Source organism: Cryptomeria japonica, chromosome 8 (assembly GCF_030272615.1).
Source record: "Cryptomeria japonica chromosome 8, Sugi_1.0, whole genome shotgun sequence".
Classification (NCBI taxonomy): domain Eukaryota; kingdom Viridiplantae; phylum Streptophyta; class Pinopsida; order Cupressales; family Cupressaceae; genus Cryptomeria; species Cryptomeria japonica.
Window position 1 is genome coordinate 10,105,349 of NC_081412.1, and position 26,725 is coordinate 10,132,073.

Genomic DNA, 26,725 nt, shown 5'->3' on the forward strand with positions numbered 1-26,725 from the left:
TCCATGGTTGTGTTGTTGTGATCATGAATATCTCTTCATCTGGAAAATTGGAAATAAGAGGATGATCACCTGTGAGTGGCGCATCGGCCAACTGATCTGCAATAACTTGACCTTTGATAGCTTTACGGTCCACGTACTCAATGTCAAATTCACTTAGAATCATCACCCATTTGGCCAAGCGGCCTGTCAATGCTACTTTGTTAAGTAAATACTTGAGTGGATCAATCTTTGCAATGAGTTGTACCTTGTGTGTTAACAGATAGTGCCTCAGTTTAGTGGCTGCTAAGATTACTGCTAGGCAAGCTCGCTCAATAGGTGTGTAATTGAGTTCATAGCCAACCAGTGTGCGAGAGATGTAGTATATAGCACATTCTTTGCCTTCTGCATTATGTTGTGCCAGTAGTACACCCAATGTTGTACTTGTTGCCGAGATATAGAGTAACAATGGTCTACTTGGATCTGGTGGCATCAGCAATGGTGGATTCATGAGATAGTCTTTAAGTGTCTGAAATGCTTGCTGGCATCGAGCATCCCACCGAAAGCGGATGTTCTTGTGTAGTAGATGTGTAAATGGGTGACACTTATCAGCCAATTGTGCAATGAATCTTCGGATGGATTGAAGCCATCCTTGTAGTGTCCTTAGCTGACTGATATTCTTTAGAGGTGGCATGTCCATGATTGCTTTTACCTTTGTTGGGTCGACCTCAATACCTTTGCTTGAGACAATGTATCCTAGAAGCTTCCCGGAGGTTACTCCAAAGACACATTTCTTTGGGTTGAGTCGAACATGGTATTGTTCCAGTCTATCAAAGATTTTATCTAAGATGTGGAGATGCCCTTCTCTAGTGAGTGATTTTGCTAGTAAGTCATCAACATAATCTTCCATCATGGTATGCATCATGTCATGGAAGATGGTGGTCATTGCTCTTTGATAGGTTGCTCCTGCATTCTTTAGACCGAAAGGCATTACATTCCAGCAATATGTGCCCCATGGACATGTGAAGGCTGTCTTATGTTGGTCCTCTGGTGAGATCTTTATTTGATTGTATCCTGAAAAGCCATCCATGAGTGAAAGAATGGCATGTCCTGCTGTTAGATCCACTATGATGTCAATATTTGGTAGGGGGAAATCATCCTTAGGACAGGCCTTATTTAGATCTCTGAAGTCAGTACAAATGCGGATGCCCCCTTTTGGTTTGCCGACAGGCACAATATTGGAGATCCATTCTGCATAATCAATTGGTCTAATGAAACCAACATCCAGGAGTTTCTTGAGTTCTGTTTTGACTAGCACTGCAATCTGGGGATGCATCTTACGAAGCTTCTGCTTGACAGGTTTGGCTCCTTCTGCTACGGTGAGGTGATGCATGACTAAATCAGAATCAAGCCCAGGCATGTCCGCATATGACCATGCGAAGTTGATCTGATGCTTTTGGAAGAACTCTATAAATTTAGGCTGTTCCTCTGGAGTGAGAAGAGATGCTAGATGTATGATATGAGGATTTTCAGGAGTCCCCACATTGTATTCATTGGTTTCCTCGATAAGAATCATGGATCGTTCCTGTTGTGTACTAGCAGGGAGAATGTCAAACCCTTCATCCTCAGGCACCTCAGAGAGGTTTTCACCGTTGGATACGCTCTTTCTTTTTACTTTTGTCGGATCAAACAGTGCCACAGTGTGGTTTTCACTGAAAGATCCATGTTTTATTGTTATATTTTTGCAGCTGAAAGGTTTGGCATCCGCCCCGAAGTATGCTGCGCTATTAAGTTCAATGGCGAATCCAGCTTTGTGATCCCCGCTTGGTAGGTTATCCCTTAATTCCAAAAAGTCAATGATAGCCTCATCGTTTTGGAAGAAATCAAGACATGGGGGATTTGGTTGGTTCCATTTGATGAGTTCAGGGTGGACAATGGGCATTACTTCATCGACTAGATTAAGTTCGTTAGAGGTATCAGTGAGGGTTAAGACATTGTGGTGAAGGTCGTTGATGGTACTTTCCCTGTCAGAATCAGGCGTAGGATGAGACGTAGGGTTTGTGGAAGATGTTTCCAGCTCAGGAACCCAAGTGGTCTTTATCTGTGCTTCTCCATAAACAGGGATGTCTTTGCGTGGTGGAGGTGGTGATGTGTCTTCCTCATCTGAAGTATTAAGCTGTACAGAATCAAATTCCCACTCATGTGAGTCGGTCTCTGAATCACTTTCCAGCATCCGATTGCTATACCATACGGGGATGTCTTTAGAATTAAACACGACAGGTGTGATTGGTTGATGTACCTTTGTAGTGATCGGTGCTACAGGAAGTTTGATGGGGATAAAAGAATCTGGCACAGGAAGTATCGGCAGTGTTGACTCAGTGGCTTCTATAGGAACTGCTGGTACCATAGATGCTACTGCGGATTCTGATACAGTTGTTGCTGCTAATGGTACTATGGATGTAATGGCTGTTGCGAATGGGATTACTGGTTTGATTGGTGGGATGATTGGTATTGTAGATGGTGGAGTTGTGAGCCTCGATGGGGCAGTGGGGATAGTGCTTGATGGTGCTTTGATTATGAAAGGTGTCCTCTTTGCAGTAGGTGGGAAAAATGGTTTGTTGGGTTTTCCTTTGAATCTGAGTTTAGGAAGGATCTCTTTTTCAAAGCCAAGGCCTGTATTACCTTTGGGCTTGAATTCTAGTAGCAGAGGTTCGTGTCGTCCTTGTTTGCAGTATCCCAAAGCACTTTGACCATCATATCCCATTCTTTGCATAATGAGAAGGCCTTTGCCATACTGATCCGTAGGAAGTGTAACTCGCGGTATGTCAGTGGTGATGGGATCTTTATAGATCCATTCCGCCAGGTCCTCATCTTGTGTTTCTTCCTCTTGACTCTTTCCAAGAACGAAAGGTGTCAAAGCACATGCTGGTATGTTTAGTGGTTGCTGGAGTAACTGCTGTGGTTTACCATGAGTTCTAGGAGAAGTGGGCATTTGTCCCACACAAAAGAGTTGACTCAAGTTGTATTCCCCAGGACCTTCCTCTGCGATCTTCATCTTAAGCTTTTCTTGCTTCGGTATAGTGGTGTTTGAACTGGCAAGAGAGGCGGGATTTATATATGATGTGGAGGAAATGACTTCTCTATTATTAGGAACGGTAATCTCTGGTTGATGGCTGATATTATGGCAAAATGCAAAGGGATTTGCATCGCCCAAGATTGTGATCTCTACACCATTATGTGGGAACTTGATACATTGATGGTAGGTAGATGGAACAACTTGCATGGCATGTATCCAAGGTCTCCCTAATAATAGATTATATGGCAGAGGAAGGTCCAGAACCTGACAAATTATGTGCTTTACCACAGGACCGACTCGGATTGGTAGTACCACAACTCCTTTGGATGAACGCTCTGCATCATCATAGGCCTTGATGGTGATCTTCTTGCGAGGATCCACTGATTCTATTGCATATCCCAATGCTGTGACCAACTATAGTGTGCAAATGTTTAGGCCTGCTCCATTATCGATCAAGACTCGCTTGATCCTGTGTTGGTTGATAAAGCCTTCAATGTGTAGCGAAGCATTATGAGGTTGTTGGAAAGAAGAGTTGTCACTTTCGGAAAAAGTGAGACAAGGTGATGACTTTAGATTTCCAGCCATGGCTTGAAATTGGTCCGTGTTCAGGTTTGCAGGGACTGACGCCTCTTGGAGTGCTTGATCCAAGATTGTTTTATGAGAGGGTGACAGACGCAAAAGCTCCAAAATGGATATAAGTGCAGGGGTTTTGTCTAATTGTTCCACAAGATTGTATTGCTTTGGGATGGAGGTGGTGCCTTGTGGAGCTGCCTTTATGGTGTCCTTGCCACGATGTGTAACAACATTGCAATTTGAGGTGGGATTTTTGAAGGTGATAGTTGCAATTTGTTCACTGGCATCATACAGGTGATTTACAGTGTAGTTATACGCAGCCTGCGTATAATCAGTGGTATCAGTGCCTCGTCTGGAAGTGGAAGCATCCCTTTGATCTTGTGATGGAAGTGGATTTTTGAACATCAGATGATCATTATTGGTTGTTTTTGGGTCATGTCCTTCAATTTCAATTTCTCCTTGATCAATAAGATCCTGAATGAGATCTTTCAATCGGTGACAATTACTTGTCTTGTGTCCTCTTCCTTGATGGAATTCACAGTGTTTAGTATCTCTCCACCATGCTGGTTTGACTTGAGGCTCATAGTTTGATAGCTTAGGTAGAGTGACCAAATTTTGAGAGAGGAGTTGTCGCAACACTGTTTCAATGGGTTCCCCTAAGGGAGTGTATGTTCGTTTTTGTTTTTGCTGACGAGGTCTTGGTTCATCATGAGACGTGATGCGACCTTGATTGAAAGGAACATATGTGTTATTCTGAGGTGGAGGATTTTGTCCTGCAAACCGAACCACAGGTTGTGCATTTTGGATAGTTCGAGCATCCACAACCCCATCGTTGACGATATTCTTATTCTTGTTCCAGAAGTTTGGTTTATCACTATTGAAGCACGGGCGAGGACCATCTTTTGGTTCATTAAAGATTTTGATGAGTCCTTTCTTGATGAGTGCCCTTTCACATTTTAAACCCTTGGTGATCATATCGTTAAAAGAGTCTGTGTCTTTGACATCCAAGTGAAATTCCATTTCTTCGTTTAAGTTGGAAATGAAAATTTCCACTAGTTCTCATTCAGGTAACTGAAGAGAACGTCTGCTAGACATTTGGCGCCATCGTTGCAGGAATACTGAGAATAGTTCACCTGGTTTTTGTTTGGTATTGCATAGATTAGCCATGGTGATGTCGCGTTCAATGTTATAAGAGTAATGAGATAGGAACTTCTGGATGAGTTCCTCAAATGTTCTAATGCCACCTGGTAGTCGGGAAAACCATGATGTGGTTGTTCCTCCCAAGCTTTGGGGAAAAAGGCGCATTAGGTAGGTGTCTTCATATGCCACTTCAAGACAAGCGGAATGAAATTCTCGGACATGATCACGGGGATCCCCCTTTCCTCTATATTTTTCAAATTTGGGTGTTTCGAACCCGCGTGGAAAGGGTGGCATATAAAGATTCCTATCAAAAGGATAGGGACAGATGTCATTGAGTGAGAATTGGTTAATCTTGACACCACTATGAAGTTGTTGGGCGAGATTCTCGACTTGTTGCCGCAACATCTCCATTTCATTTGGAGGAGGAGGTGGTGGGTTACCTCGAGGGATGTTATATCTGATGGGATCTCTACGCCCTTCCTCCTCATGGCGACTTTGTCTTTCTGATGCTTGTCTTAATTGGGCAAGATCAAAGTCTGAGGGGAGTTTGGCTCCTTCTTGAGCAAGTCTTAAGAAGTGAGCATCCGCATTGCTCCTGAGTATTTCGTCAAAAAGTCTGTTAAAGAGAGGGTTATGCTGAGCCCTTTCTATTGTTGTAGGAGTGGGAGTACTTGGGTTTTCGTCATCTGCATTTCCTCCAAGTGCTTCTTGAAATTTATTGAGATTTTCCTCTTCTTCTTCTTCTCTTTCTATTTCTCGTTGTCTCGACTGTGATCAGGTTTGAGCCATTTTGTTTGCAAGTTTGTGTTTGAAGATGATGATGAGTTGGTGATGAAATGAAAGATTGATGGTTGGTGATTGTGTTGTATGGGGATCTCTAGCACTTTAAGGTAGATGTAACTGAAATTCCTTCTTTGAATTGCTTGTTTGTTTGATAAGTTTGGATGTGATAAGGTGTAGAGAAATCTGAGATGTGTTACAGATTTTGACTACCTAGCAATGAGAAGATTCACTCATGAACTAGTTTTAACCTGCGTAGATGTGTCTCTTAGGATGAGCTTATCCTAGATGTAGAAACAATCTAAAAAGTGATGTGATGTGTTTGATTTCAAGCAATATCTAAAAGAGAACTTGGGACAAGAACCTCTTAATGTTTTGAGAGTTGGGATGGATTGATGATGAAGTGATGATGTATGAGTGAGATGATGGATGTTTTTGTTTTTCAACTTCAATAAAAACTTTGGGTTATAAATGGGACAAACTCTACCTCTTCCCTTTTAGGTGTTGTAGGTATTTCTCGAGCTGTGTTGTAGGTGATGCAGATGTTGGAGAAAAAGTGGGGATTAATCTTTCCTCCTTGATTTTTGTGATAACTCAGAGCTCTATATTGCATAAAAGCTCTGCGGTTCAATGATTTTGAATCAAACTCGTTTGTTTTACTTTGAAGGTATAGACGCATGCGATATAAAAAGACTCTATGGGAGACAAAGATTTGTCGATTGATATAGAAGAATTTCCTCCTTTTGATCAAAGCCTTTGAGCTCAATGGTCTCCTTTTCAAGTTGATATTCTGATGACACTTCTTTTTTCGCAAGATGTGAAGAATGGTCATAAAAGTTGTGACTCTGTGTTGTTTGCACTTTGTTTTTGGTATTTTTGGTTGTGTTGACAGATGTTGGATGAATACTTTGTTTTTGGGATTGATTTTCTGATTTTTCTTTGAAAAGAAAACAAAGCAAGCACCCAAACACAAAATTGTAGCCTCAAAGGCACAAATGAGTATGGGTCTCGATCAACCCAATCCTTGGACTTGTTTTTGACCCTTCCTTTAGATTTATTTTAAGGTGTATTTCCAAAGCCTGAAGTCGGCTCAATTTGCACTAGGTCTGTAAAACGAACACACTTCAAACACTTTTTATCCCTAAGGTCAAATGGCCAGTTGTGATAAATTTAGCCCACATCTTGATATTTCTTCGACTTTGGTACTACATACCTTATGAATCCCACCGTGGCAGGTAAGGATGTGATATACTAAGTCTTGCACGAGCATAACAAATAGATGATCCCTATGATGGGGGAGTCACCACTTTTATCAAGCCACAAGTGACTTTTCAAAAAGCTATGTTTCTACTCAAGGAAATATGTATGGTGAGTATCTTGGGAGCAAAACCATCTATGCTCTTGCACTAAATTATATCTCAAATATCCTCAATCAATAGAACAGGTGGGCTACTACTTAAAATTGTTTAGTCATGTTCGATGTTTTTGGACATAAGTTCATTCTGCAGTGACTCACTTAAGAGCCTTGTAACTGGTGGTGGGGCCCATTTGTCCTTTCGGCCAGTTACACTGTAGGAACAGCTATACCCAAGGCTACAGCTTTCGCTCTCACCTGATTTCTATAGCGGCTCGAAGGATTTACCGCTCGAGGTCGTTCCCAAGAGTATCGATCCCTTGGCAGGCCTCTCTTAAAAAGATAAAATGTGAGTGTTACTAACACTTTTCTCTTGCACCTAGGACCACGAAAGCCAAGGGAGAGGATAGTGTGTGTTAGAAGTAGGACCACTCGACCAACTCTTTGCACAAGTGTGCCAAGCACGAAAAACACTTGTTCTTTTTAATCTATCATTGCAATGTGATCTAACTATTTGGAGATGTTGCTCCAACAATCATGGTGTTCTTTTTAATTTTCAAAGGCAATTGTTTGAGTAAACTAGAATTTGAAAATCCTGGTCAACTTAATGAAAAACACGTTTGCATGAAGTAAAATTGCTTTAAAAATGAGACAAGTTGATTGTGAATTTTATTTGCACCAAAAATGGAAGTGTGGATTGTGAGTTTTATCTTGATGCAAGAAATAAAATTTGCCTTGTTGATTTTAAGCACCAAAACGAAGTTTGTTTCCTAACTTGCAAAAAAATAAAGTTGTTTTTGTATAAGTTTGTGGTTCTTTTTACCTTGGAACAATGAAATTCTTTTTAAGAGCCCCAAACAAATGTGTGATTCTTTTTTAAAAGCCCAAATTTGAAATGTGAAGTTAATTTTAAACCAAAATAAAAAGTGAATTCATTTTTAAAACCAACTTCAAAAACAAGTTAGTAAAAAATATAAATCTACTTTTTAATCTAATTTAAATCTGCACAAAAGAGAAAAATAGTTAGTAAAATCCGCCTATTTGGTGGGCTTCTACAAGCCTAATTTTGGTTACAAGGTGATTTGTACAACGTTTTGTTACAATAGCGCTAGTCTGCGTTTGAATAGAGGCACTATTTAACACAAATGCACTAAAAGAAAGGGAAAGACAAGAGAAGGCAAAAGCACTGAAATGGGGTGAATAGCGCCAAAATAATGTCAAACACGCCAAAACAGTGTCAAAAACGCAACCTGTGTGACATTTTCAACATTCAAACATGATATTGGTTAAAAAAAAAGTTGATCTTTTTGGTGTTTGGATTCACGTTGGGTTCACCAAATGATGCCCTCCTAAATGGCACAAGATTAGTCTATGATCAAATAACACAAAAACACACAAAACATTAGTGTTAGTCAATCAAAAACTAATCTAAAAAGGCATACCAAAAGAGAGACTACAAGCATGCAAGCATATTTAACTATCAAAGAAAACATGATGAGGCATCTCCAAATACCTCCTAACATACTCTTAGTTCCTTCTCCCTTGTTCCTCTCCTCTCCAAGTTCCAAAATAGTGTAGCTCTCAGCAGCTTTTTGCACTATGGATGCTTATGGAGGATTGAGATTTAATATTAAGCTTCAAATATGAAATGAAAAGCTAAATACTATGCTATTGATGCTAAAATGATATATTTTAACTAAAAATGATAAGATGTTAGATTGCTTATGCTAAATGCTCTCTAAAAATGTCTATAGCCTAAATGCATACAAGTTTTCAGGATCTGGATTATGAAGGAATGGGCTCTATTTATAGGAAAAATGGAGCAATGGATGGCCAGGATTGAAAGGTTTAATCAAGGGTCAAGCTTGAAAGTTGGGGATCCATGTGCACAATTTGCACCAATGAAATGGTGACAAGTGTCAACATACGATTGGGTTGAGAGAAGAGGTTGGAGGCATTAAATGCCTGAGGAGACCTCATGGTTATCTAGAAGGTAAGGGTCAAGCCTAAATTAGGATTACCCACTGGATTAGGAGTTAATGCAAGGATAAACCTTTGTGCAAATGATTAAGAGATAATCATGGTCAAAGCATTAAAGGCTTGATGAGACCCTTGGGTTGGGTAGAGGTTGAGTCAAAACAAATGTTTTAACCATGTGGGAGGGTTTGAGGTAACCATTAATGGTTATTGGAGACTTTGGGGATTAAGTGGTTGAAGGTTGAAAGCCTTCAATGGTTATCAAAGACTTTGAGCCATTTAGTGGTTGAAGGTTGGAAGCTTTCAAAGGTTATCCAAGACTTTGAGACATTTAGTGGTTGAAGGTTGAAAGCCTTTAATGGTTATCAAAGACTTTTAGGCTTTGAGAAGTGACTCCATTTTGCTTAGGAATGTGACAATAATTAGGGGATGGATTAAGTTAATTAGGAAGGGGTTAGAAGAATCTAGAAGGGGATTAGATTTTGCAAGTGGATTTGGTGGGTGAGGGAAAATAGGATTTTATTAAAATAAAAATTCATTTATTTCAATAAATGTGTGCAAGTTGTATTTGGATAAATATTCAAATAAATATTAATTTATTTAAATGAGAAAAAGGAAGATAAAGCATTAAAATGCTTGAAGACTTTGAGGGGAACCATTAAAGGCTTGAAGACTTTAAGGAAAACCATTAAAGTCTTAAGAAGACTATAGAAGGAAGCCATCAAGTTTGAAGACTTTAAAGCCATCAAGTTTGAATACTTTAAGGGAAACCATTAAAGGTTTCAAGTGGGTGAGGATAGATAGGATTTTAAATAAATAATTTATTTAAAATAGTTGTGCAACTTGCTTTTGTAGGAAAATACAAGTGGGTGGAGGATAAAGGTGATTTAAATAAATTATTTATTTAAAATAATTGTGCAACTTGCTTTTGTAGGAAAATACAAGTGGGTGGAGGATAAAGGTGATTTAAATAAATGATTTATTTATTTAAATGTGAGAGGTGGGATTTTGGGGGATTTAAATAAATATTAATTTATTTAAATGTGAGAGAGTATTTAATTAAATAAATATGATTTATTTATTTAATTAATGATCTGAATTTGGTTAAGTGAATTAAATCAAATAAATTGAATAATTTATTTAATTAATAGGAGAAGAGGGTTAAGATGAATTAATTAAATATTAATTTAATTAATTATTAATTGATGGTTAAATAATCAAATAAATACTAAGTATTCATTTAATTAAGTGGACAGATTTATGTGACTACACATACTTATACTCTTTCTTTGATATATTTTCTTTTTTGAAAGGATTTATCAATGCAAATCACGTGTAATTATAGTTTGTTAAATTTTATTTTATTTCCTATTTATGTTTCTTCATATAATATTTTATGGAAATCCATGATTAAGATTATTTTTAGAGATTTGTACACTTTAAAGAAGATTTTACTGTATTAGTTTCACCTTTTTTCTCAATAATGTTGTTGTGAAGGCCTTGGATTGACAAGGGGAAGGCCATTTGCTTGAATATATTCTAGGATGTATTATCCTTATGATTGGGAAATTCTATCTGGTGAGAGGATACTTTGAATCATTTTACATAGTGAAAGCGGATAAAGCCAAAAAGAAGGTAGGATCAAGGTAGATTATGATCTTCCCACTGATAAATTACAATTGTAATGTTGTAAATTGCACTCCATGTTATGCCTTCACTTTAGCAGAATTAGAGACAATGATTTTGCTTCTACCTCACTTTCTTCCTCAATTTTCCTTTTCCACTTGTCATGTACCTATCCTCCCAACCATTTTGTTTGGATTGTTTAGGGACACTTGCGTGTTGCGGAGATGTTCACACACCACATATTCATCTCGTGAATATTTATAGCCGAAGGTGGTTGTTGGGACATTACACCTACTAATTCTAGCGATGTAATGCCTCTTTTGACTCCCATCGATGTTGGGACACTATCTATCCCTCTTGAACTTTCCTTTCTTGGTTCATTTTGTTGTCTCTTACATTCTTTGGTTCTTTTTTTTGCACACACAACTTGCTTTCTGCATTGTTCACTCTCGATAATGCATAGTTTCTTCCATTTACTATTATATTGCTGCCATTTTTGTTCATAATGAATCTTCATCAACTTGAGAGATTCCCACTTCTCATCCCAAGAAGGTCCAAGTTTTTGGTGTTGAACAAGAGTCCCTTCTCTCTTGTTTATTGCATTGTTTATTTTATCATCTCTAATTTAGCTTATCGTTTGTGGAATCTCTATTAAATTACTTTCATTATCGTTTATTCAATTTATCCATTTGGTTGTCCCTGGAGGTGAAAACACCAAAATGAGGGTTTGACTATGGAAAACCACTTATCACAACCACCCAACATTTCATCCTTGCTTGTATTTGTGTAGGCGTAGTAGGGAAGAATGTGGTATTTGTTAGAGGCTTCATATGCTCAACCATTTGTGAGTATCTCCATCTTCTCTTATCATTTCACCAATCCCTTACGTTCTTTTCATTTCCGATTTATTGTTTCCATAATATTTTTTAGTAGGGTAGGAAGTATTTTCTATTTTGTATTTTCTAGTACAAGTTCTGATACCTCATCCATATAGGATGCTTGTGCATTGCATTGTTTGTGCACTCTATGTCCAGGACATAGAGTGCAAAAACTTGTCTAGGTAGCCTTGATAACTTGATAAAAAACAAATTCATAATAAACTCAATATATAGTAAAATTATAGTCATTGGAAAGCTTGCTTCAAGGACTACCATCTTGCATTGTGGATTGTCAATATTGTTCCATTTGAGCTTTCAATCGGAGGTTTGAAGGCTAAAAAACTGTAGAAATTTATAGAGATTGGGGAAGAGATGCATATAAAGTGTGTTCGCTCGAACACCCCTTCGACAAAAGGGGGTTCACTCATACCCATGTTCGATCGAACACATTCGACACAAACATTTTTGTAACGGACGTGTTCGTATCAACATGGCTTATTTTAACTGTCGATGTTTGTATGAACACGAGGCTGACAAGGTAATTTTTTTTTAATTAACATTTCCATATAAATATAGTTTTTTTTTCTTCATCATTTTTAAAACAAAATAGTAGATTAATTCATGTTTTTTTGTGAGAGAAGGCATTTTAAGGTGATTTTTTTATGTGAAATTTTTAAGGGCCATAATTTCAAAGGATGTGGGAAATAAAAAGATAAGGGCAAATAAGACTTCACAATAGTATTCATTAGAGATGGAAAAAAGATATCAAGAACGAAGAATGCAAAGATATTATAGAGATAAAGCAGGTATGCACTTCAGTTAAATTCTATTTATTTTTTATGTATCATGTATCTAAAATTGTTCTTATTTGAATAAACAAATATTTATTATCTATTTATTTTATCCTAATTATTACTTATTATTTAACTAGTTGAGTGTGTTTGTGCTATCTTATATTAGCAAACATTTAGAATTGGTGCATTAAAAAGAATCTTGTTTGGATTCTCTCTCTCTCTCTCTCTCTCTCTCTCTCTCTCTCTCTCTCTCTCTCTCTCTCGATTTATATAATCAATAAGCATGCCACTTTTTTATATTTATTTTGTTATTTCAATTAATATAATTTTTTGTGTGCATATATATAAATAGATATTGGTGTTCTTTTAGCCCTAGGGAAAATAGAAATAACCTAAAATAATTGAAAAGAATATGAATGTTTTCCCTAAAATGGGTTTGTCGAAGCCACTTTATGTTAGGATAAGTTGTACGCCTTGCATAATTTAATAATATTGTAATATTTTATTTATTATTATTTCTATTGTACCTAGGGGTATGTACATCACTACGAGAGAACAATTTTGAGACCATTTTATGTGTTGTATTTAGCATTGCGATAATTGTTTAATAGTGTGGAAAGATATTTAATAAACTGAAAACTTAGTACCTAATATTAAATTTGAGGTCAATGGTATTATTTTTACATGGTTTTGTGACACATGGTTTTACTCTACCACTTGGTTGTACTTGTGTGATATTGTGTCTATATAAACAAATGCATGTTTAGTGGTTAAGGTTTGCTGGGTGAGTGGGTTGTCATATTATTGAGTCTTTTTGAGGAGTGCATATGTGAAGCATGGCATGGCATGTGTGGATACATGTTTGGACACATGGAGGATGCATGGGAGAGGTTTGTTATTCAAAAAATTTCATTGTAACTTTGTAAGTGCAAACATTATTTATTTTTTGAATAATCAATGGAGTATGGGTGATTTGGGAGGTTGGTTTTTTCCCTCTTGAGGGCATTCTCGGGGTATATCATGTATTATCATGTGGCTTATCTATTTGATATTTGTATAATGGATATTTTGTAAGCTTTTATGTATGCTTTTCTCTCATGAGTTATGTAGGAAATAGATTAAATGAACCGGGTATTGATGCATTATTTCCTAACAATTAAATGTTGTCATGTATGGTAGATCGTATGTTGCAATAATTGGATGCAATGAGTGGAGCCATTGTGATGCCAATGGTAAAATTTTTCATGGAAGGGATGACCCTTCTGGTGATACAAGGAGCAATTCTGCATCGAGGTTTTCAAATGAATATAAATCATATATTGAATCCTTAGTGCTGATGGGTGTGGGGATTAACACAATATGCGAACAACATTGCTTAGATCATAGTTTGACAAAGTTTATGATCAAGAGAGATGATGAATAATGATGAACAACAGATACCCTAACTGGTAGTGAGAGAGGGGGGGTGAATCAGTACATGCAAAAACTTTCTCAACAACTTATCAAGTTAAAGCAATACCAACTGGTTGTCATCATTACTGAACTTAACCATGGCAATATCGGTTAAACACAGTGAGACTTCAGACACCATAAACTAATAAGTTTGAACACTTCAAATACATTCAATACTTGATAATAACTTCACCCATAAACATATGCATGTGGTATACCAGTAATACCATAACCTATTAACTCTGCATGCATAATCTCTCAAACAAAGAATACATAATCATCACATGAAAAATGCATAACACATGACACACAGATTTTTCATGCAGAAACCAAAATGGGAAAAACCACGGTGGGGATGAATACCCACAAGCTTGTTTTTGAACTCTTTTGAAGCTCGCCCTGTTAGGAGCCTAGTCCGATTAAAGACTTTACAATGAGGTTTTGTTAGGAACCGATCCTGTTAAAGATCACCTGGTTAAGGGATGGCTATATACCCTGTTAAAGGTTGAAATCCTGTTAGAGGTTACCTCGCTAGAGGATTTAAAGAACTCAATGATCTTGAGTCACCCGGTTAAAGGATTTACAATAATCCTGTTAAAGCTACCCGGTAAAGGGATTCTCAAACTGTTGAAATGATTAGAAGACAATAGGTAAAACTCGGATCTGATAACAACACTACATGCTAAGGCAGATCCTTTTCAGTTCCTCTACTCTGCAATCACACTCTGCAGTTTTCTTCTTACTGGTCTGGCAAGTATCTCATCACTTGGATACACACACAACATTTGCCACCAACTTTACAACAACAAACATCATCGATCTTATAGACAATAGTTAGGTCGGTAGCATAAACCTTAAACCCTAAGCATCTTAGGTTTACAATACAAGCAGTCCAATCTTGACCGTCTAAACACTTTGCATAGAGCAATACAATCTTAAACAGATCACAAGATAATTTGTATCGTTCATTCTTCACCTCACATGGGAATCAGTAACCCATCACGCTTTCTTCTCATACCACTAAGAAGAATGTTCATTCCCGAGGTAGACATTTAATGCAATCGATCTTCATATGAAAGATCCTCAAGAAAATCCTTCACGTGCACAAAACTAATGTGGCACCTCGATCTCATCCTCATCCCTTAGCTAACTCATCATAGAGTATCATTGGTTGCATCGCACAAGCTGGATTGCCAAACCGGTAACCCTAGAGCTGAGACTACCAACCGGTAGTCACACTTAGTGAGACCCTGGCACCAGTTCACTGCATGTCTTCATACTTCTTCATATCGGTTCACCAACTTCTTTTAATCTGCATACCGGTTTACTTGAACTTATTGACATCAATGACAACACACATTATCATCATATTAACATGTCGGTTCATTATATGCTAATAATATCCAACAAGAGATACATGTTTGTTGAGAAAAGATGTGTTGAATTCATGGAAAAAGGTACACTCCATTCAAAACCAAAAGAATGAAGATGATACAAAAAATGTTGGTTTATGACATATAGAGGAGAACAATAACGTCTACTACACAAAACCAAACAACATAGAAAATATTCATTTTATCATAGGCATCCACAAACCATGGACGCAAGAAATGATGGTCAAACACATAACTCAATTATGACAATGGATTCAACATTTGCAACAAATAAATGTGGTGTAAGTAGAATATTTTTTTATTAAGGTATGATGGGTTTTAGACAAAGCCAAAAACTTGGAATTTAACTATATTTATGAATTTTAATTTAATGATTGATTAATTTTTGTTGATAATATTAATTTATCAATGGTTTTTTTCATTTTCAGTATCAATTATATACCTTTCTTGTTTTTTTATAAACAAGAGGTTGATGTACCTATTGCATGGGCTATATCCATAAGAAATAAAGTTTAGGGTATAAATGAATGGCTAACAACAATTTACAAATAAGGAAAACAATGTAAAAAAGATTGGCATGTTAATGCATGAAGGAGCAAAATGATTGATTGATGTTATTGATTAAAGAACAACAAAATATATAGAAAATAATTGCAGTTAGGCCAACCACATAGATTGCACAACTGTAACTGCCTACATAACTGGACACAATAAAATCTAATACACTAACTTTTCCCCTTTATTACATAGTTCCTACAAAAGTACCAAGAGACCCTCGCTTAAGGCTTACATCACAAAACTTATTGATTACATAAAATGAATACACATTTTTGAGAAAATATTTCCTTGAAGAAACAAATCTTGAATCCAATGGAGCTCCATCAAGCTACCTCATGAACCTCATAAAGTTGTAGCTTTGAGTTGAATTATTGAGTTATTAGTCTTGAACTCTCAAATCACAAACACTTAATTATTCGTAAATAATTCATATCGAGCTCTACACACATAAAGCTACATCAAGTTGTCTATTGACCCTTGGTCTCATGAACTCTCTAGGCAACAATCCATATTAATCTTTACAACAAATCTCTACCTATCTCTAAAGAATAAACTTCACAATACATGTGTAGACGTATAAATCTGACCCATTTTCATCTCTCTGATTAAATAAATTATTCAATTTATTTAATTAAATTCACATAAACCTTTTTTAGCCTTTAATTAAATAAATCACTTTATTTAATTAATTCCCCTTTCTTCCTCTTAATTAAATTTACATTTAATTAAATTAACCCTTCCATATAAATAAATCTAATTTATTTATAAAAATCACCCCACTTACATTTTCCTACATCTCCCACTTGCCTCCTTAACCTCTTATAGAGCCTTCTAGATTCTTCTAAACTATCTTAATTAGCTTTAATCCCTCTAAACATGTCCTTTCCCTAAGCTTGACGAGGTCACTTCTCAAATTTGGAGGAAAGTCTTCTAAATGCATTTAAGGCTATATTTCTTCAATGAGCTAACTTGTTGAGTTCCCCCAAATTTGGAAGGACTCTTACAAATTTGTCCCCAAAGTCTTCTAAACCATTAATGGTTAACTCAACCTCCCTTCATGGTTAGATACTTTCTCTCTAACTTAACCCTCATCTAACCCAAGGGTCTTATCAAGCACCCATGGCTTTAACCTTGGTTATCCTATTAACCCTTGCACAAGAGTTTACCCCTTGGGTAAAAGCTTTATCATAGGAAAATTTGTTAGCATAGGCAAATTGTTATTGCTTTGTCTACTGTGTTTTCAAGTCATTTTTCAGAAAATCATTCGTCAAAACACAAAAATCATTTCTCAACATCTCAACAAAATCATCAAAACAAAGTTACCAGGACAGTTAGCGCATAGGAGCAACATCCTAGCGCATAACAACCATCAGATAGTGCTTTTCAACCAAAATTCAGCACTTCCACAACTCACATCAGTGCATAAGAAGTATAATATTGCTAAAACTTAGATAGCGCTTGCCAAAATCTTTGTAGCGCATAGAAGCATTAGCCTAGCACATTTGAATCATATTATAGCGTATTTGCACCAAACATTAGCGCCTCAGAGGGACATATTAGCGCATAACCAATTCAACAATTGTGTTATCAAACAATGGAAAATAGCACATTTGAGAAGCAGCATAGTGCATCTGGATCCTTTTGTAGCGCATTGAGTTCATCCTTTAGTGCATCAGGGCTCTGTTCTAGCGCATGACCAAAATTGGCAAAAAACAGAGAGCAAACCAGTCACCTTGTGAAATTTTCATCAACAGTTTCGGATATCCTCTAATAAATCCAACACAAAAAGGAAAAAATGCAAAGAAGGATCATAAGTGAGAGACATTTCCAAATCCAACTAAGCACCCTTAGAAAGGGATATCAAATCTTCAACTATCTTGAGATCAGATTTCATCCAACAAGATTAAGGAGTATCAAAAACAGTGATCAAAGGTTCCACCATCCAATAAATCCTATCAAAACAAATACCCATTTAAGATCTCAAGTTGTCAAATTAAGTTTCTACATCATGAAACTTGACTAATATCATTTGGCACACTTTATCGTAAGGGCGAATCAAACTAAACCTTTACTTGACAAGTAGACTTGAGTATCCAAAACAAAGTATCCATCCAACATCAACAATCAACATTGATCATTTGTGTATGACCACTCCCCATATTTTGAGAAGAAGAAATCTGCATCAAAAGACTAAGTTGAAGAAGAGACAACCTAGTTCTAAGGCACTTATCAAGAGGAGTAAATTTCTCTATAACAACTATCAACTCTTTAAATCACATCGTGTTTTCTTATCTCATATGTAGTTGTATATCCAAGGAAAAACCAATGAATTTGACAAAGAACCTTTGAGAAGTAGGGCTTACGTTCAAAAAGAAGCATTCAACCAAGACCTTAATAGGGGAGGAAGGATTAATCCCGCCTTGTTTCCAAAGTTTCTTGTCACTTACAACTAAGATCGACTTGAGCCACCAACCACCAATAACCCCAATAGAAGAAGAAGAATTAACTACTATAGAGATATATTGATGCCTGTTGTCACTCGATCTCAGAAAAACAAAAAGAAGGATTCACAACCAGAATCAAGCATGAGTCGTAGGGAGACAAATCCTTTTGATGAATATGCAAATATGGAAGAAACAACGATCATCGAAGAGCTTCTCCAAGAATGTCAAGAGAATGTTGCTTTCCAAAAACTTGTAGAAAGACATAGAATCGGATAAGAAAAAATATCTCCTCATGCTAACTAGTAAAGGAGTCAATATTCTTGAGGATTTTGACATAGAAAACTTAAGGAATACGGATGAGATAATTTCACGAACAAGGGCAAAAAACTATACTTACAATACCCAGAATCAAGAACACTTGAGAGGAGAGGAAACACATGATCAAGAAAACATACACAACCGAGATCACACCCTTGAACAAGATAATACTCATGAACAATACAATACCCACAATCGGGACAATCTTAATGAACGAGGGGAAACTCCCCATCAAAGGACCAATGCACCCCTAGCTGTTCTTACACAAAAACTCCAAACACTTCAAGGACAAATGCAGGACTTGCAACAAGGAACCATGATATGATACTCATTAGAAGACATTTGTCCTTATCCTTTTGATAGGAGATTAAACATGGTACCTTTTCCCCCAAATTCAGATATACCAAAGTATGACAAATACGATGGTAAGAGTGATCCCCATGACCACATTCAAGAATTTTGTACTATGAGCTTGGAGTTCGCTCACAACGACACATACTTAATGAGACTATTCCCAAGAAGTTTGGGAGGGCAAATAATGGAGTGGTTGTCAAAATTCACACCTCCCATCAGATCATTTGATGAGTTAGTGAATAAATTCATAACACAATACTCCTATAATATCCAACACACGATCACCATGCTTGATGTATGCAATACGAAACAAAAGAACAATGAAACATTCATGGTGTTTCTACAATGATGGAGGCACATGGTCGCAAGGTACCCACGAGATGTGCCTGAAAAGGAAAAGATGAAAATCTTCATAGACAATCTGAATAGTGAAATGAGTTATCATCTTAAACTACAATGTATACCATCTTTTGCAAAATTAATAGAGAATGGTATCCAAGTAGAGGAAGCTTCCATCAAGAAAGGAACCTTGAAGTTCTTTAAGGAAGGTGTTAGTTTGTCAAACAATAACACCTTTAACAATCAAAACAATAACAACAACTCAGACAAGTCCAAATTTTGGACAAGAAACAAAAACGTTGTTAATGATGAGGTAGTCGATGCCAACAATGTAAAGTCTAAACAACCAGTGTTGACTTTATCAGGCAACCCACCATCCAATAATGATCAAAGAAGTGTCAATCAAAGCACTAACACTTATCAATGAAATACCAACCAAGGAGCTTCAACGTCAAACAACAACAACAATCACCAAGGCAACAACAACAACCTAGGGAACAACACAAAATAAAGAGGCAATGCTAATACTTCCCCATATCGATGAATATACACACCATTAGGACAAACCTTGGAATCAACATTTTGAGAGCTATTGGCAAATGAGATCATCACATTGCCAGCCACAAGCAACTTTGAACCCCAAGTCAAACCATCATGGTGGAATGACTCGCATTATTGTGATTATCATCGAAACAAGGGGCATCGAACAAATGATTGCATGAGGTTGAAGAACCTAGTTCAAGATATGATAGACAAGGGAGATCTAATGATCGATGGTCATAAAACCAATGGTGACCATGAAGCTTTCAAAAATCCTCTTCCTAATTACGACAAGGGAGGAGCATCAACGTCAAACAACATGAAAGGAGCTCGTATCAATAACATATATGAAAACACCATTAATCACATATCAACATATGACAATCAAGTGAATTTCATAAATATCAAAGACAAACAAGAACATGCGTTGATAAATGTGACAACAAGAACTCATAAATATGTCTTGAAGGGGAACACATCAACAACAACAACTCTCCCCAAGGCTCAATATAACTTGGTCGACCAACTACAGAGAATGCCCACTCAGATATCTATACTTGAGTTGCTCCAACATTCACCAAAACACAAGGATATCTTGGAACAAGCTCTTGTCGAAACAACTGTTCCAAATGATCTGGATATTGATCAATTCCAAGCCATGGTGGCCCATATGATGGTGCCACATAACATATCTTTTTATGAACACGATGATGTCTCCTTGAGTCATCCACATAAAACCCCACTACATATTGAGGTATTAGTCTATAAACATTGGGTAAAAAGAGTATTAATAGATGGAGGAGTTGGTCTCAATATAGGTACCCTAAATCTTATCCGTGCATTGGGATTCTCCGAGCAAGCTATTGATCCCAAAAAGAAGATCACCATCAAAGCCAATGATGATGAAGAAAGGTCATCTGAAGGAACAATGGTACTACCCATTCAGGTAGAGCCTGTGCAAAGAGACACATTATGCCAAGTCTTGGACATAGACTTGACATACAATATACTATTGGGTCGTACATGGATCCATGAAATGCAAGTGGTACCTTCCACGTACCATCAATGTCTCAAGTTCCCCTACAATGGACAGGAAATTTCAATATCTGCAGATACTAACCCTTTTTAGTACTGCAATGCTATGGGGGCAGCTCAAGATAGCCTAGTTCCACACAATAGGGAGTCCCAAGCTTCATCATCATCCAACCATCAAGAAGAACTCAAGTCCATATCCATGAACTTCAAGCAAAAGATGAAAATAAAGGACCAAGGCATGGGGAGTACTCTTTTGAACCCTTGTGTCTATCTAAGTTGCCAACTTCACCAAGGTCTTATGGATAACCTTCCACATCAAGACATTAGGCAGCACAACCCATCATGAATTTTGATGGTAAATTTATCCAAATGGGCACACTGGCTGAAGAATTAGAAGATAAAGACATCCTTAGCTTGCTATACAAGGATGAGGAATAAATCAGAGCTGCTACCCTAGAAGTAGTCGTACCAATAGAATAGTATGGAAATGGGTTCTAGATCATGCAATGAATGGGATATAAAGGAGACGAACCTATTGGCAAGCGTCAAGAAGGCATCATAGAACCCATACAACCCCGTTCACAATTTGCAAAAGACAAAACAAGACTTGGGTATGGCCAACATGTTCTATCTATGCAAAAGAAAGATCACCATCAAAAACCTCAATGGAAAGAAAAGAAAAAATATAACGAAGACTCATGGCAAGAAGCCTTACACCAAGCAACAGAAAAGAAAAGGAAGGAGCAAAAACATGAAGAAAATGAGAGGCGACAAGAAGAACTCGCTATCCAAAGGGAGGAAGCTTCTTATAAGAAAGAACATCATGTACAACAACCTGATCAAACCAAGGCCGAGCCATGATCTAAGGGAATTGCTACTCAAATAAAGAAAACAATGTATGAACAAATTCAAAGAGTACAAGCAAGCACCGATCCTAAATCCGAACAAGTTACCAAACTTGTGTCAATTATCAGTGATATTTTCTCACCATACAACATACCTATCAAATCTAGTGAAGCCACCTCGGATAGCGATTCTAAAATAGATTCCAATGAGTATGAGTGGGACACCTGTTTTGATGTTACTGAAGATATTGAGGTGGATACAATCCACGCATACACACCCATTTCTCACAAGGGACAAGGCTCAAGATCTTGATCATTTGAATTCGGACCACAACATATCTATGAGGCTAGTGAGAACGAGAAACGACAATACGAACAAGGCAATATCGAGGAGAGTACCATCAAAGACCTCAAGAATATCATAGACCTCACCAATATCCCAAATAACTATGACAATGTCTCCATCATGACACTTACAATAGTTGATCTTAACCTGCAAAATGACTCCTTACTGCTCATATATCCTGACCTCATAGACTGGGAACAACCTGAACATCATAATATACCAATATTCCCAAATGATGAGTCAATTATCCAATACCTATGCTCAGTCAACCTGAAAACATGCTCCACCAGTGAATCACATAACGATATCTGCAATCAGGGGAGTGCCAAGTCTATCAGTCGCAAAAATAGAAAAATAAAAATAAAGGATGTATCTGAAGGTGAAAACCTTTTTGAGGCACCTGAAGATGGGAGACTTGACAGTCTTCCTGAACATTACCAGGAGAGATCACCAATCTTGATTGAGCCAACTCAATCAATAAATATCAGCACTGAAGTGGCATCCAAAACCATACATCTGGCAGAATCACTCATAGAAAAAGAAAACCCAGATTTTGTTAAATTCTTCATGGCGAAGCAAATCAATTTTGCTTGGTCTTATGCTGACATGCTAGGGGTAGATCCGAATCTAACCATGCATCAATTGTCCACCGCTCTTGGAGCTAAACCTGTCAAACAAAAATTAAGGAAGATGAATCCACATGTGGCATTATTAGTCAAAGCATAACCGAAGAAGTTATTAGATGTCGGACTCATTCGACCTATAGACTATGCCAAATGGATCTCAAACATTGTACCAATTTCTAAACTGGATAAAAGCATAAGGATTTGTACAGACTTTAGAGACCTCAACAAGGCATGTCCAAAAGATGACTTTCCTTTGCCAAGCATTGACACCATTGTTGATCTAACAACAGGGCACACAATGCTATCACTCATGGACGGTTTTTCGGGCTACAACCAAATTAAGATAGCTCTAGAGGATCAAGATAAGACTGCATTCACATGTCCATGGGGAACATATTGCTGGAACGTCATGCCTTTTGGCTTGAAAAATGCTGGTGCAACTTATCAAAGAGCGATGACAACAATTTTCCATGGTATGATGCATACTTTCATGGAGGATTATGTATATGATTTGATAGCTAAATCATTAACAAGAGCTGAACACCTGGACATCCTAGATAAAATCTTTCAATGATTGGAGCAATTCAATGCCAGATTAAACCCTAAGAAGTGTGTCTTTGGGGTCACATCTGACAAACTTTTGGGCTACATTGTATCAAAAAAGGGCATCAAAGTGGATCCAACAAAGGTTTAGGCTATCATGGAGATACCACCTCCTTAAAACATTAACCAGCTATGATCTCTGTAGGGCAGGCTACAATCCATCAAATGATTTATTGCTAAGTTAGCAGATAAATGTCTTCCATTCAATCATCTGCTTCATAAGAATATACCTTTCAGATGGGAAGACAAATGTGCAGAATCATTCCACCAGCTCAAACAATATCTGATGAATCCACCAGTTTTGGTACCACCGATAGAAGGCAAGCCACTCATCCTCTCTATATCAACAACAAATGTATCATTGGGGGCACTACTAGCACAAGAAGATCCAACAGGCAAAGAAAGGGCTATCTATTACATCAACAATACTTTGAACGTATATGAACTCAATTATACATTCATCGAAAAGGCTTGCTTAGCAGTGGTGTTTGCTTCTCAAAAGTTCTGCCACTATATGTTAGCCCACACAATCAAGCTGGTAGCAAAGACCGATCCTCTCAAGTATCTACTTAGCAAGACCTCTTTCACGGGAATATTAGCTAATGTTAGGATTCCCACAGATACTGAGAGGGGGGAGTGAATCAGTATCTAACCGGTTATAATATTTTCTTGACTAAAAACATGTAAAGCATATTAATATTGTATACCCGTAAACAAGAAATAATGCAATAAGCAAAGATAACAGCAACCACATGAGAAACACACCATAACACAATAGTTTAACGAGGAAACCCAGTGTGGGAAAAACCTCGGTGGGATTTGTGACCCACAATATTCACTTACTGGCCAATAAGAGAATATTACTGCTACAAGAGGGGCCTGCACATGCAGGAAGGCCAAGTGCCTAGAGCTCACTGCTCAGTTACAAAATGGGAAGTCTCACTGACTTACAAAATGGATTATATAAATCCAATGTCTTGTACTGCTTCAAAATAGCATCTACTATGCCAGATCTAGTACCAGTTTATAGCTCTGCTTCATACATAAAACCTTAACCTATAATTCGCATAATAGGTCTACCTTATTTCGCCTAATTACATTCCTCCATACATACTTAATTGTTCTACAATGATCTCTTATATATATGAGTCATTTTACAATTTGCCAAGTCGGCTTACAATGATTTTACAATAATAAACAAAATAAATTACAATCAAAATTCATGTCGGCTTCTGTGCCGATGGTTTGTGTGCTGGTGTAGAATCTGACTTTGCAGATGTCAGTGGATTGCCTTGCCGGTGTCATAGGATTGTAAGTTGCCATCAATGACAAAACCTTCAATCACCTACAATGTCTCATTGGAGTGTGCATTTGCCAACAATCTCCCCCTTTGGCATTGATGGCAACACTCATGAGAAAAATTCAGAAGTGTATCCAAAAATTGAAGTCCAAAAATTGTTAACAAAAATGTGTGCTCCCCCTAAGTAGATGATCCTTAAGTTATTTGATTTTTCAAATGTGTGATCCCCCTGAGCAGATGATCCTTAAGTTATTTGATTTTTCTCATACCACTACTCCCCCTTTGGCATCAATGACAAAGGTTGTCAAAGTGTCAATTGAGTGTGGTTTCCAGCTTCATCCTTGTAATCGATTGGTTACAATCTGAAAAAGGTCTGCCAAAACTAGATTCAAGCTCTCAATAAACTTTTTGTTGTCTTTTATTGCGGCCTCTGTCCTCTAGATTGTACCGATGAGGTGTTGCATTTGCTTTGCCGGTGTTTTCTGTCCTTGAACCATGGCATTAGATATTTCTTTCCTTAAGGTGGCAAGGTAGTCTAGTTGTGGACTTAGTCTCCATTTAAGATCCTTAGCCTTACCTTTTATTCTTTCCTTTTCTCTTTTTAGCTTTAATAGTTCTTCCTCAAAACCTGTTATCTTTTGCTAAAAAACTGATAGTGAATCAGATGAGTTAATGAAATTGTCAGCTAGTTGATTTATTTCCTCATGTATCTTGTTGATCTTCTTGTCTATATCAATTGTCAAAAAGTTAGTCTTACAAGTATCTTTGTACAAAGTTTTGAATACCTTTAATGTGCTACATAGTTCCGGTAGAAGTGTGTCAAACTACCTTGTACACTTCTTTATTTCTTCCTCAAAGAATTTGTGTTTTTCTTTCTCTAATCTCTCCTTGAATGCTTCCTCTTTTATTTGTTCAACTGTCACAGTGTTTTCAGTAATATACTTAGACAAAGTGTCAAGTTGACTCAAAGAATATTTATTATCTACATTACATTTTGGAGTTATCATCTTCAGAATTGGAATTGTATCATCTATAGCCTTGTATGCTTGTGAGCTACAATATGTTATTTTCTTTAAGGAGTCCAAAAGAACTTATGTTACATTAGTTGATTTGAATCCTGCAGTTGAAGTGCCAAAACTCTGTATCCCACCGGTGGGAGCAATATCCTTGCTTGTGGTGACCTCTGGTAGGTCAGTTTGTGTTTCCATTTCCTTAAGCAAAGGTTTGTCTTGCTCAGTTGATGCCGATGGTACTGACTCTGTGTAAACCTATTGCTATGATGGAGCCTTTTTCTCTGCTTGTTGTTCTGTGTTACCATCTGTCGGTTTACCTTATGTGTTATCTGTTAAGGGTGCCTCACTAGCCATATCTATCTTTCCAGTTGTGTCCTTATCTACCACAATGTTAACTTTCTGAGTATCAATGTCAACTGTGTATAACACCTCAGAGTTTGGATTTGTGTCCTCTTGTGGTGTCTCCATACTCTCATTAGCCGGTTGACTTTCAGTTGTAACTACTGGTGGAGTATTCAAAGGCGGTGGGGATAAGTTATCTTTTATTTTTATGCTCTGAGGTCCACCAACCTTGCCTTTACCCTTATCCTTATCTTTCTGATATACTTTGATAGGTTTAGGATTTCTATACTCTTCCTGCTTTTCTTTCTCAACAAGGAATATGTCCCATGCATTAGCAGTTTCCTCTGCAACCTCATTTACTCTACCAACCATAAGTGCTACATGCCGGTGTGCAGTTGAGAATACTGTCTGGTTAGCCTCTGAGATCATATCATCGATCTCCTTTGGTGAGTTAATAGGATAAACAACAAGTAGTTTCTCAATTTTTATTTTCTTGTCAAGCTCTACAATAGCTTGCCTTCTAGCTTCAAGTCTCTTAAATAGTTCTACCGGTACTTCATCTACAACTTGCATAAAAAATTTCTTATAGATATCCAAGTGTAGAATTACAATGTTTTCAACTTTCTCCTTGTCATCAACTGATAATATATCATATAATTTGTTGATGTTTTTCAGCTGTCCATCCTCTGTTATTTCATCTAGTATTTTGTCAATTGGAGCAATATTTTGTTGAGTCTTTTTCTTTGGTGTTAACTTTTTATCCGGGGCCCTTACTGCCTGTTGTTTTTGTCTGGTTCTTCTAGGCGAAAGTGTGGATACTGGTGAAGGTTCTCTTTTCCTCACAACTCTTTTAAATGCAGTTGGCATGTCACTTTCTGAAGAAGTTGCTACCGGTGAAAAGTGAGTTTCTGGTTGTTGTGCTTGTAACTCATCTTCAATGATACCGGTTTGTTTAAGTACATCTTCTTTGATAGCTTTTGCTTTCCTAGATCCTCTTCTTACTGTTGCTTCTACCTTCTTTACTCTTTTCTTTGATTGAATT